The sequence below is a fragment of the Haliotis rubra genome, unplaced genomic scaffold, assembly GCF_003918875.1.
Source record: "Haliotis rubra isolate DU_JTF1 unplaced genomic scaffold, ASM391887v1 Scf141, whole genome shotgun sequence".
Taxonomy (NCBI): domain Eukaryota; kingdom Metazoa; phylum Mollusca; class Gastropoda; order Lepetellida; family Haliotidae; genus Haliotis; species Haliotis rubra.
In genome coordinates this window covers 422,133-434,485 of record NW_025765348.1, presented here as the reverse complement: position 1 = coordinate 434,485, position 12,353 = coordinate 422,133, and positions in this window count along the sequence as shown.

Sequence of the window (12,353 nt, the reverse complement as noted above, 5' to 3'; positions counted from 1 at the left end):
ATTGTCTAACATGGCCCATTTCTAGCCTTGTAGCTTACAGTACTAGTAATTGTCTAACATGGCCCATTTCTAGCCTTGTAGCTTACAGTACTAGTAATTGTCTAACATGGCCCATTTCTAGCCTTGTAGATTACAGTACTAGTAATTGTCTCACATGTCCCATTTCTAGCCTTGTAGCTTACAGTACTAGTAATTGTCTAACATGGCCCATTTCTAGCCTTGTAGCTTACAGTACTAGTAATTGTCTAACATGGCCCATTTCTAGCCTAGCCATAGTGCTTACATTGTCTAGTATTTCTATTGTCTAACATGGCCCATTTCTAGCCTTGTAGCTTACAGTACTAGTAATTGTCTAACACGGCCCATTTCTAGCCTTGTAGCTTACAGTACTAGTAATTGTCTAACATGGCCCATTTCTAGCCTTGTAGCTTACAGTACTAGTAATTGTCTAACACGGCCCATTTCTAGCCTTGTAGCTTACAGTACTAGTAATTGTCTAACATGGCCCATTTCTAGCCTTGTAGCTTACAGTACTAGTAATTGTCTAACATGGCCCATTTCTAGCCTTGTAGCTTACAGTACTAGTAATTGTCTAACATGGCCCATTTCTAGCCTTGTAGCTTACAGTACTAGTAATTGTCTAACATGGCCCATTTCTAGCCTTGTAGCTTACAGTACTAGTAATTGTCTAACATGGCCCATTTCTAGCCTTGTAGCTTACAGTACTAGTAATTGTCATACATGTCCCATTTCTAGCCCCCCTACATGCTCCACGTGTCTTCCGGCGTTTGACTGCCTCATTGACATATTTCATCCCGACACATAATTTTACCGTTAGCTTTAATTGCAAAGAGAAATGGATTCGTGTACAGCCATGTCACCTGTGACGGTTGCTGGTTTCTGCTGTGAAGCGTGTGGTGCTGCCCCCCGGGGGAGCTATTATTACCGCATGCCACTGATAAATGTATTCTCTCTTGGTGTCAGTGATGAGGCTCAATTGCATAACAAGCATGAATGGAAAATTGATTCTCGTGTTTCTGAACTTTTAATTGTTTGGGTTGATTACAATTATTACAGGTTGAACAGATTCTTAAAAGCTTAAATGTGTTGGGAATAAATGACCTAATCACTATTTGTAAACCTTTTCAGGTTCATCCTGTAAAGGTGAATGTGAATCCGGGTGCCTGTTGTACAGCTGTATTGTACAGAGGAATATGGCAGGGAAAGATTTAATGCCAATAGCCTGTTTCACCTGTACAGAGACGGGCGCGTGCACGCAGACACGACAAACAGTCAGGTGCGAGCACAAGTACTGCCACAGACACGTAGACACTCAAGTGAAGGCACACTTACAAATAAATAGATGAATGTGCCACTGGGAAACATATAAATACGTTCACAAGTAAAAAGGTAAGCATACACTAACGACTAGACAGGTCAATAACAACACGGACATACAGGTAAACATACACTAACGACTAGACAGGTCAATAACAACGCAGACATACAGGTAAGCATACACTGACGACTAGAGAGGTTAATAACAACACGGATATACAGGTAAGCAGACACTAACGACGAGACAGGTCAATAACATCGTGAACATACAGGTAAGCATACATTAACGACTAGACAGATAAATAACAACGCGGACACACAGGTAAGCAGATACTAACAACTAGACAGGTCAGTAACAATACGGAGAAACAGGTAAGCAGGCACTAACGACTAGACAGGTCAATAACAACGCAAACATACAGGTAAGCAGACACTAACGACTAGACAGGTCAATACAAACACGGACACACAGGTAAGCAGATACTAACAACTAGACAGGTCAGTAACAACGCGGACATACAGGTAAGCAGGCACTAACGACTAGACAGGTCTATAACAACGCAAACATACAGGTAAGCAGACACTAACGACTAGACAGGTCAATACAAACACGGACACACAGGTAAGCAGATACTAACAACTAGACAGGTCAGTAACAACGCGGACATACAGGTAAGCAGGCACTAACGACTAGACAGGTCTATAACAACGCAAACATACAGGTAAGCAGACACTAACGACTAGACAGGTCAATACAAACACGGACACACAGGTAAGCATACTAACACAGGTAACGACTAGACAGGTCAATAACAACACGGACACACAGGTAAGCAGACACTAACGACTAGACAGGTCAATAACCACACGGACACACAGGTAAGCAGACACTAACGACTAGACAGGTCAATAACCATACGGACATACAGGTAAGCATACACTAACGACTAGACAGGTCAATACAAACACGGTCACACAGGTAAGCAGACACTAACGACTAGACAGGTCAATACAAACACGGACACACAGGTAAGCATACACTAACGACTAGACAGGTCAATACAAACACGGTCACACAGGTAAGCAGACACTAACGACTAGACAGGTCAATACAAACACGGACACACAGGTAAGCATACACTAACGACTAGACAGGTCAATAACAATGCGAACACACAGGAAAGCAGACATTAACGACTAGACAGGTCAATAACCATACGGACATACAGGTAAGCATACACTAACGACTAGACAGGTCAATAACCATACGGACATACAGGTTAGCATACACTAACGACTATACAGGTCAATAACAACACGGACATACAGGTAAACATACACTAAGAACTAGACAGGTCAATAACAACACGGATATACAGGTAAGCAGACACTAACGATTAGACAGGTCAATAACATCGTGAACATACAGGTAAGCATACATTAACGACTAGACAGATAAATAACAACGCGGACACACAGGTAAGCAGATACTAACAACTAGACAGGTCAGTAACAATACGGAGAAACAGGTAAGCAGGCACTAACGACTAGACAGGTCAATAACAACGCGGACATACAGGTAATCAGGCACTAACGACTAGACAGGTCTATAACAACACGGACATACAGGTAAGCAGACACAAACGACTAGACAGGTCAATACAAACACGGACATACAGGTAAGCATACTTTAACGACTAGACAGGTCAATAACAACACGGACACACAGGTAAGCAGACATTAACGAGTAGACAGGTCAATACAAACACGGTCACACAGGTAAGCAGACACTAACGACTAGACAGGTCAATACAAACACCGACACACAGGTAAGCAGACACTAACGACTAGACAGGTCAATACAAACACGGACACACAGGTAAGCATACACTAACGACTAGACAGGTCAATAACAATGCGAACACACAGGTAAGCATACACTAACGACTAGACAGGTCAATCACAACACGGACATACAGGTAAGCAGACATTAACGACTAGACAGGTCAATAACAACACGGACACACAGGTAAGCAGACACTAACGACTAGACAGGTCAATAACAACACGGACACACAGGTAAGCAGACACTAACGACTAGACAGGTCAATAACAACGCGGACACACAGGTAAGCAGACACTAACGACTAGACAGGTCAATAACAACGCAGACACACAGGTAAGCAGACACTAACGACTAGACAGGTCAATAACAACGCAGAAATACAGGTAAGCAGACTCTAACGACTAGACAGGTCAATAACAACACGGACACACAGGTAAGCAGACACTAACGACTAGACAGTTAATAACAACGCGGACACACAGGAAAGCAGACTCTAACGACTAGACAGGTCAAAAACAACGCAGACACACAGGTAAGCAGACACTAACGACTAGACAGGTCAATAACAACGCAGACATACAGGTAAGCATACACTAACAACTAGACAGGTCAATAAAACCGTGAACATACAGGTAAGCAGATACTAACGACTAGACAGGTCAATAACAACTCGGAGATACAGGTAAGCAGACAGTAACGATTAGACAGGTTAATAACAACGCGGACACACAGGTAAGCAGACTCTAACGACTAGACAGGTCAAAAACACCGCGGACACACAGGTAGGCCTACACTAACGACTAAAGGACATCTGTATTAGATCGGTAAATGTACAACCTGGTTTTCAAGTAGACGCGTGACTAGTTTTGTGGATGTCAGTTTAGCATATGGTAACGACTGGTTTGTAAGAGCTGGGTACAGATTTAGTTCAAGTCATATCCCCCTAAAGTAACATCAATTCAACATTGGTGTTCCCCGTTACATCACAAACATGCCTATCGGAATCAAACGAGGAACGATTTTTTCAAAGTAATGCTTTCACGGGCCCGCGTTATTCGTCAAGAAAATGGCACAATAAATACGTTTATTGTAATTTCATATCTTGAGTTGTAAGTTCCAATGCCACTGCATATATAATTCAGGGTAAACGTGTCCTTGATATAAGACACCCCAAATAGACTGTTTGGCTCCGTGCCAGGGTTTCTGAATAGATGCCAAAGGAGACCTGGTTTTACTGCACGCCGACTTTGGAGATCGATAAAGGGCTGAAACATCCTTGTTTGTCAGCCGTGTAATACTGCCTGGTTTCTATAGACACCAGAATAAATAACAGTAGATACGTGCAATAGGAGGAGCCGAGAAACGTCTTCAGTCTATTAACACATAGAGATTATCTACCTGAATAAATGGCATGAGACTGTCATCGCATATACGTTGTACATTTAGATGGTATACAGTGTAAACTAACTCGCAAAGTAAAGTATATACTTGAAAACTGGATAATCACTGATGTTACTTGGTTGGTTTTAGTCCCGTGTCTTATCTATTATCCATGCATGTAGTAATATTGACTGAAACTCGTTTCATATTCACAATCGATTAACTATTTCTTGTTCGTATTACTTTTAACCATACACGTGAAGGTCCGGGTTTGAATTGATCTTCAGTCACCCATGCTTGTCGTAAGAGGCGACTAACGGGATCGGGTGGTCAGGCTCGTTGAATGGTTGACACATGTCATCGTATCCCATTTGCGTAGATCGATGCTGTTGATCACTGGATTGTCTGGTCCAGACTCGATTATTTACAGACCACCGCCATATAGCTGGAATATTGCTAAGTGCGGCGTAAAACTAAACTCACTCACTCACTTGTTCGTTTCACTTTTACCCAACCTCATACAAATATGGGTGTTACTTTCTTTTGCCTGGAACGTTATGTGTCCGTATGGTCAACAACACCATGTTAAATAGAATGGCCCCAGGGGTGCCCCGTCGCTTCCAAGGAGCCGTATCCATGCTGGAAAGCGTTACGTCTTTGGCGTGCTAGAATCGTGGGTTCGAATCCGATTTACCCTGACCATGTGTCTTGGTAGCACCCCACCCATGCTTGTGGCTTTCAGAATGGTGGAATTGTCTGTATAACGGTCCACGTTATGTTGCATTTGTAAATAACATGTTTGATGGCGGCTAAAGATGAAACAAAGAATGGTGATGCATTTGATTGTTGTCTTTCGGAACGTAGATTTGCTGTTAGTCGCTGGTTGTTTTTCAGCTTTGATAACCTTTGAAATATTTGATCCAACTAATTTTTAGAATATAGTTTCTTGGGATTTCGAACCTGCGTCTTCGGTGTAATGAACGGACTCTTTAACCGTTTGGCTACCTTTGTATACATTAATATAGACTCTTCAACACTCCATATGTTTCAAGATGTCTTTACCCACTCGATGCGTCCACTGAACAGATCCCTATCAATTATTACCCATGTTGTTCTAGATATAATGATAATAGTCATATGAGGTTCATGCCATGACACCCGTGAAGATCCGGTTAGAATATTGATCTTCAGTAATCCATGCTTGTCGTAAGAGGCGACTAACGGGATTGGATGGTCAGACTCGCTGACTTGGTTGGCACATGTCATCGTATCCCAATTGCGTAGTTCAATGCTCATGCTGTTGATCACTGGATTGTCTGGTTGGATTGGATTGACTCGATTATTTACAGACCGCCGCCATATAGCTGGAATATCGATGAGTGCGGCGTAAAACTAAACTAAACTCACTAACTCACTCATGCCATGACGATTTCACGCGATCCACGGCATTGTTGGCGACATGCAAAGGTCACTGTAATAGCTCTACAGACAGCCGTACCGGCATACAAAAAGATCCTTGATTGTGACGCTGTTAGACGTCGTTAGTATATATATCATTTCAAAACGTCAAATGCGTTTGATGAAGAGAGTAAGTGATATTTCATAATCGAAGAACACAATTGTTCCTGAATTCGTTTTTAAGATTTATTGTAAATTTCTTGTCAGTTTTAGAATTAATACCCATTTAGTCATAATATCCCATGATAAGTAATCAATTCTGTAACGTTTTCTCTAATTGGCGTTGTCGTTTCAGTGACATTAACAATATCAAGACATTAACTTAGTAGCTAGAGGCAAATGGTTGGCACGCGTTTTACCATCCTTATGCCTGTGTACTAGTTTCTTGCAGATAAATTTCAATACAGTGATTAATTTGTCAACATAAATACTCATTCAGTTTTCCAAGCAAAACAAGACATCACATTTATTACATTAAGTCTTATATACGTTGTCTGATAGAAGGTCTAAGATTTGTTGAATGTAATCAATATAACCTACGCCATAACTCCAGATTTTGAGCATGACCTTTAATGACCTTTCTAAGCTTCCGCGAAAATGATGTCGTAATTTTGAACAATATGAAAATCACTGGAACAGTATCAAATCAATTAGATAGACTCTAACCCTTTTGTATGCAAGCTGCTAAGCTTGGAGATATCTTTAAGTAAATATGGAATTTTATGTAAACAACATCTGTGAAACATTCTACACAATGATTGTCACAGTCGTGTACATTGCGTGAACAGGGGCGGTGGGGTAGCCCAGTGGTTAAAGCATTGGCTCGTCACGCCGAAGACCCGGGTTCGATTCCCCACATGGGTACAATGTGTGAAGCCAATTTCTGGTGTCCCCCGCCGTGATATTGCTGGAATATGGCTAAAAGCAGCGTAAAACTAAACTCACTCACTCACTCATTGCGTGAACTAAAAAATTGGTTCCGGTGTCCAAGGAGAGATGGATATATAACTTTTTCAAGGACCCAAATCGGTTGATTGGCTGGTTAGTTGTTGTTTTCGTTTAACGTCACACTCAACAATATTCTAGCAATATGGCGGCGGTCTAACTAATCGAATCTGGACCAGACAATCCAGTGATCAACAGCATTACAGAAATCGGAACATTCTATATGAATTGCAAACAGACAGTTATTGTGATATATTGGAGGTCACCTTGAAATTAGGCAGCCATAATAGAAATTGACATGGCTCTCATTTTCCTTCACGATGCAAATTCGAAAACTAAGTACATTGTATAGTTGTACAATTTCATGTTTGTATCTTTATATGGAAGATTCCATTGTAGAGTAAACTTTACATGATCAACAACTGGCTTATCAAAGTATTGACCTAGAATATTCATTAGTCTGCTATAAACAAGACGTTTTGATGTGTCAGAAATTTTCAACTTTGAAACATTCAGTGTACCTATCGATAGTCAATCAGTTTTGTTCAGTAGACCACCTCAACAATGCCCTCATTGAATTATTATTATAACACTGTGATATCGATAATACGATCTGGTGTGACAAGTATATACGAGTATTTACAAGTGCATTGGATCTCGAAGACTGTGGTGGCGGCAGAGTAGCCTAGTGGTTAAAGCGTTCGTTCGTCACGCCGAAGGCCGGGTTCTGGTGTCCCCCGCCATGATGTTGCTAGAATATTGCTAAAAGCGGTGTAAATCCAAACTCACTCACTCACCCACTTTTGTGTCCCCGCCGTGATGTTGCTGGAATATTGCTAAAAGCAGCGTAAATCCAAACTCACTCACTCACCCACTTTGGTGTCCCCGCCGTGATATTGCTGGAATATTGCTAAAAGCAGCGTAAAACCAAACTCACTCACTCACCGGGTTCTGGTGTCCCCCGCCATGATGTTGCTAGAATATTGCTAAAAGCGGTGTAAATCCAAACTCACTCACTTGAAGAGTTTAGTGTTGTGGATGGAGCCCCTGCCTGGGGATCGAAGGTCGGGCGTTCGATTCTCAAACTGCGTCATACCAAAATCAGGTTAAAATATGGTATTTGTAGTTGTCATCTTTGACGCTGTAGCATTTTATCTCTGATTGATAAACTGGCATACTATGGAATTAGTGCACGCACGCATATAGGCACAAAGACGTTCGTGTAGGTTATGTATGAGTCAAATAATCCTTCACGGGTCGTTAAACCCAATTTGACCACATCTTAGCGTGCCTCGTGAGGAGGGTTTCATTGTGTGTGTTTTGCTGTGACCTGAATAGTTGTCATGAAGACGGACAGGTTCGTGTAGATGATGGTGTTGCCTGCGATCATGGTGGTCTGACCCCGTTCCATTACACCCAAATGATTAAAACTTGTGCCTTCCTTAACACGGATCTTTTCTGTATAAATATGATTAGAACTTTCTGCACTGACTGGCAACATGTATATAAGGATGTTTGGCCAAGCTTCAGGTATATCGACCAACCTGGTCAGTGATGGTCAAACACCTGATTCAGGGGGGATCCGCCCATGTTTTCTTTGAAGTAGGAAACAGGATTCGTCATTAAAGCAAACACTACGCCGATGTTGTTGAGGCAACTGATGGTGTAGGTGAGACTTTTTCAGCTGAGTCGATTTTGTCGAGATAAACAACTCCAACGTAGGACCTGTTTTGCTGTGAATCCGCTGGTTGGGGCTGGTATGGACTGTCCGTGTAGAAATAACACGGAATCCAGAAATATTGGTTGTATTGGTTGTAGTGGACATTGAAGTGAGCGTAGATTCGATGGTGAAGGAGATCATGCTGTCCTGGATGTCGTTTCACGAAATCCTCTTAGCACTTCGTCCTCTAAGTCTACAATTTAGTTTACGATATCCTGACAACATGTTTTATGGCCGTTTCTTGAAGACATCGCTTTCCCATAGTGAACCCTTCTTAAACTACGACAGTCGTAACAGTATGTTAAAGCATGGGAGCTGCGATAATCTTGGCGCTACGATCGCTATGTGAAACAATTTTAGGTGAAAAATGTTGCCATATCAGACCGTGACGTAGGATGCCGTACGATAGTTACAAGTGTCTGTAACCTATCATACGTAATCAAGAGGTTGTTAAGGATGGGATGTAAAGTCAGTAGGTTGGTCGGTTTGTTGTTTAAAGCCGCACTCAGCAATATTCCGGCTATATGGCGGCGGTCTGTAAATAATCGAGTCTGGACCAGACAACCCAGTGGTCAACAGCATGAGCATCAATCTACGCAATTGGGATACGATGATATGTGTCAACCAAGTCAGCGAGCCTGACCACCCGATCCCGTTAGTCGCCTCTTACCACAAGGATGGGATACTGAAGATCAATCCTAACCCGGATCTTCACGGGTCAAAGTCAGTAGGAGTTTATGGGAGGTCTTTGTGAGACGGCACCAAATCGAAGTAGCTGCTATAAGAGGTGGTTCATTACGTCGTAGGGCTAAAAACCTTTCGTGAAACGGCAACATGGCTGCTGCGGCCAGCCTCACTGAACTTCAACGATCTCTTTTGACGCTCTATTGTCCACTCCAAGTAGGGAAAATGTTCACTGAGTTGAAATGCCGTGTAATTCTTGTAATTCACCAAATCCAAGTTTACCAATATCGTTATTTTAGACATCATTATTGAAGCTTTGCAAACCGATTTTAAAAGTGTCTTCCTTAACTGAATGGTTTGTCTTGCTCAAGAAACCCGTGACATCTCGTGACGTCCACGTAAAAATACTTTGCCAAGAAAACGAATATTGACTCAGAATATGTGTAACTTTATCTTTAAACGAGAACATATAGACAGCGTTACATAGAATACTCCATCCAAGAAAAGAAAGTCGATGTGTGCTTATATGTGTGTGTACGTAGTTATGTGCGTGCGCACAAACGTGCGTACGTATATGTGTAATTAAAACTGATGATATCACAAAGCGATCGTAGCGCTAAGGTGATCGTATCTCCCATATTTTAGCATAAACTTACGACAGTCGTAGCGCTACGATCGCTTTGTGAAACGGGCCCCTGGGCTCCGTTCACTCCGTTCCTCAAAGCGATCGTAGCAATACGACAGCCGTCTATCTTAAAGCATGGGAGTTACGATCGCCGTAACTCTAAGATCACTCTGTGTAACGTGCCCCTGAAAAATATATGTTCTGTGTTAGTCGATATAGTCACTTGTTGAACCACTACCCTAAAACCAGCTATTAAACCGGACATTAATTACAGCATCCATTATTTAACACTACACCAACCCTTCCGTTCCAATATCCCTGCTTGGATTTGAGACTTCAGGTACAACAATGCTGTTGGGGATATTACTCGCCAAGCTTATTGGTCTGTGGAGGTAATCACACGGCGTGTCCTTCAGCATGCAAAGGATATACATAACGTTGGGCAATATGCCATGGAACTCTCTGACCTTCTACATTATTCTTTTGTGCTTGGAGGCTTTAAGAATAATCCACAAACTGGACACATGTCAAGCCTAGATCGATATATTGTTGCCTAGTATTGATATTCACTTACTAAAGCTGTTAGCTTGTCCAAAGTACTCAGGCACTGACTTTACCAACCCTTGTAAATGAAAAAAAACAAACTTATCCATATCAATTTACCTCCTACATGTGAAGACTCCGGATCAGACTAAATGTCGACAGTGTCTGATACTTGGTACCAGTCACACTCCGGATCAGACTAAATGTCGACAGTGTCTGATACTTGGTACCAGTCACACTCCGGATCAGACTAAATGTCGACAGTGTCTGATACTTGGTACCAGTCACACTCCGGATCAGACTAAATGTCGACAGTGTCTGATACTTGGTACCAGTCACACTCCGGATCAGACTAAATGTCCACAGTGTCTGATACTTGGTACCAGTCACACTCCGGATCAGACTAAATGTCCACAGTGTCTGATACTTGGTACCAGGCACACTCCGGGTCAGACTATATGTCCACAGTGTCTGATACCTGGTACCAGGCACACTCCCAGTCAGACTTCATGTCCACAGCGTCTGATACTTAGTACCAAGCACACTCCCGGTCAGACTACATGTCCACAATGTCTGATACTTGGTACCAGGCACACTCTGGGTCAGACTACATGCCCACAATGTCTGATACTTGGTACCAGGCACACTCCGGGTCAGACTATATGTCCACAGTGTCTGATACTTGGTACCAGGCACACTCACGGTCAGGCTATATGTCCACAGTGTCTGAAACTTGGTACCAGACACACTCCGGGTCAGACTATATGTCCACAGTGACTGATACCTGGTACCAGGCACACTGACGCGACAAAGGAAACGTATCGTGCAAACAATGCTTCATTCTAAGACAAAATGTCCTGTAAATATTAAATGTGTCAGCATGACATATGGAATAGTGATTGCGGGGTGTAATAAAACAACATTACATATCGAATAGTGAGTGTGGGTGTAATAAAACAACATTACATATTGAATAGGGAGTGTGGAAGTAAGGAAACAGCATTACACAAGGAATAGTGAGTGGGGACGTAAGGAAACAACATTACATATGGAATAGTGAGTGGGCATGTAAGGAAACAACATTACACATGGAATAGTTAGTGAGCATGTAAGGAAACAGCATTACACATGGAATAGTGATTGGGGACGTAAGGAAACAGCATTACATATGGAATAGTGAGTGGGGACGTAAGGAAACAACATTACATATGGAATAGTTAGTGAGGATGTAAGGAAACAACATTACATATGGAATAGTGAGTGGGGACGTAAGGAAACAACATTACATATGGAATAGTGAGTGGGGACGTAAGGAAACAGCATTACATATGGAATAGTGAGTGGGGACGTAAGGAAACAGCATTACATATGGAATAGTGAGTGAGGACGTAAGGAAACAGCATTACATATGGAATAGTGAGTGGGGACGTAAGGAAACAACATTACATATGGAATAGTGAGTGGGGACGTAAGGAAACAGCATTACATATGGAATAGTGAGTGGGGACGTAAGGAAACAACATTACATATGAAATAGTGCTTGGGGACGTAAGGAAACAGCATTACATGTGGAATAGTGCTTGGGGACGTAAGGAAACGGCATTACATGTGGAATAGTGAGTGGGGACGTAAGGAAACAGCATTACATATGGAATAGTGATTGGGGACGTAAGGAAACAACATTACATATGGAATAGTGAGTGGGGACGTAAGGAAACAGCATTACATATGGAATAGTGAGTGGGGACGTAAGGAAACAGCATTACATATGGAATAGTGAGTGGGGACGTAAGGAAACAACATTACATATGGAA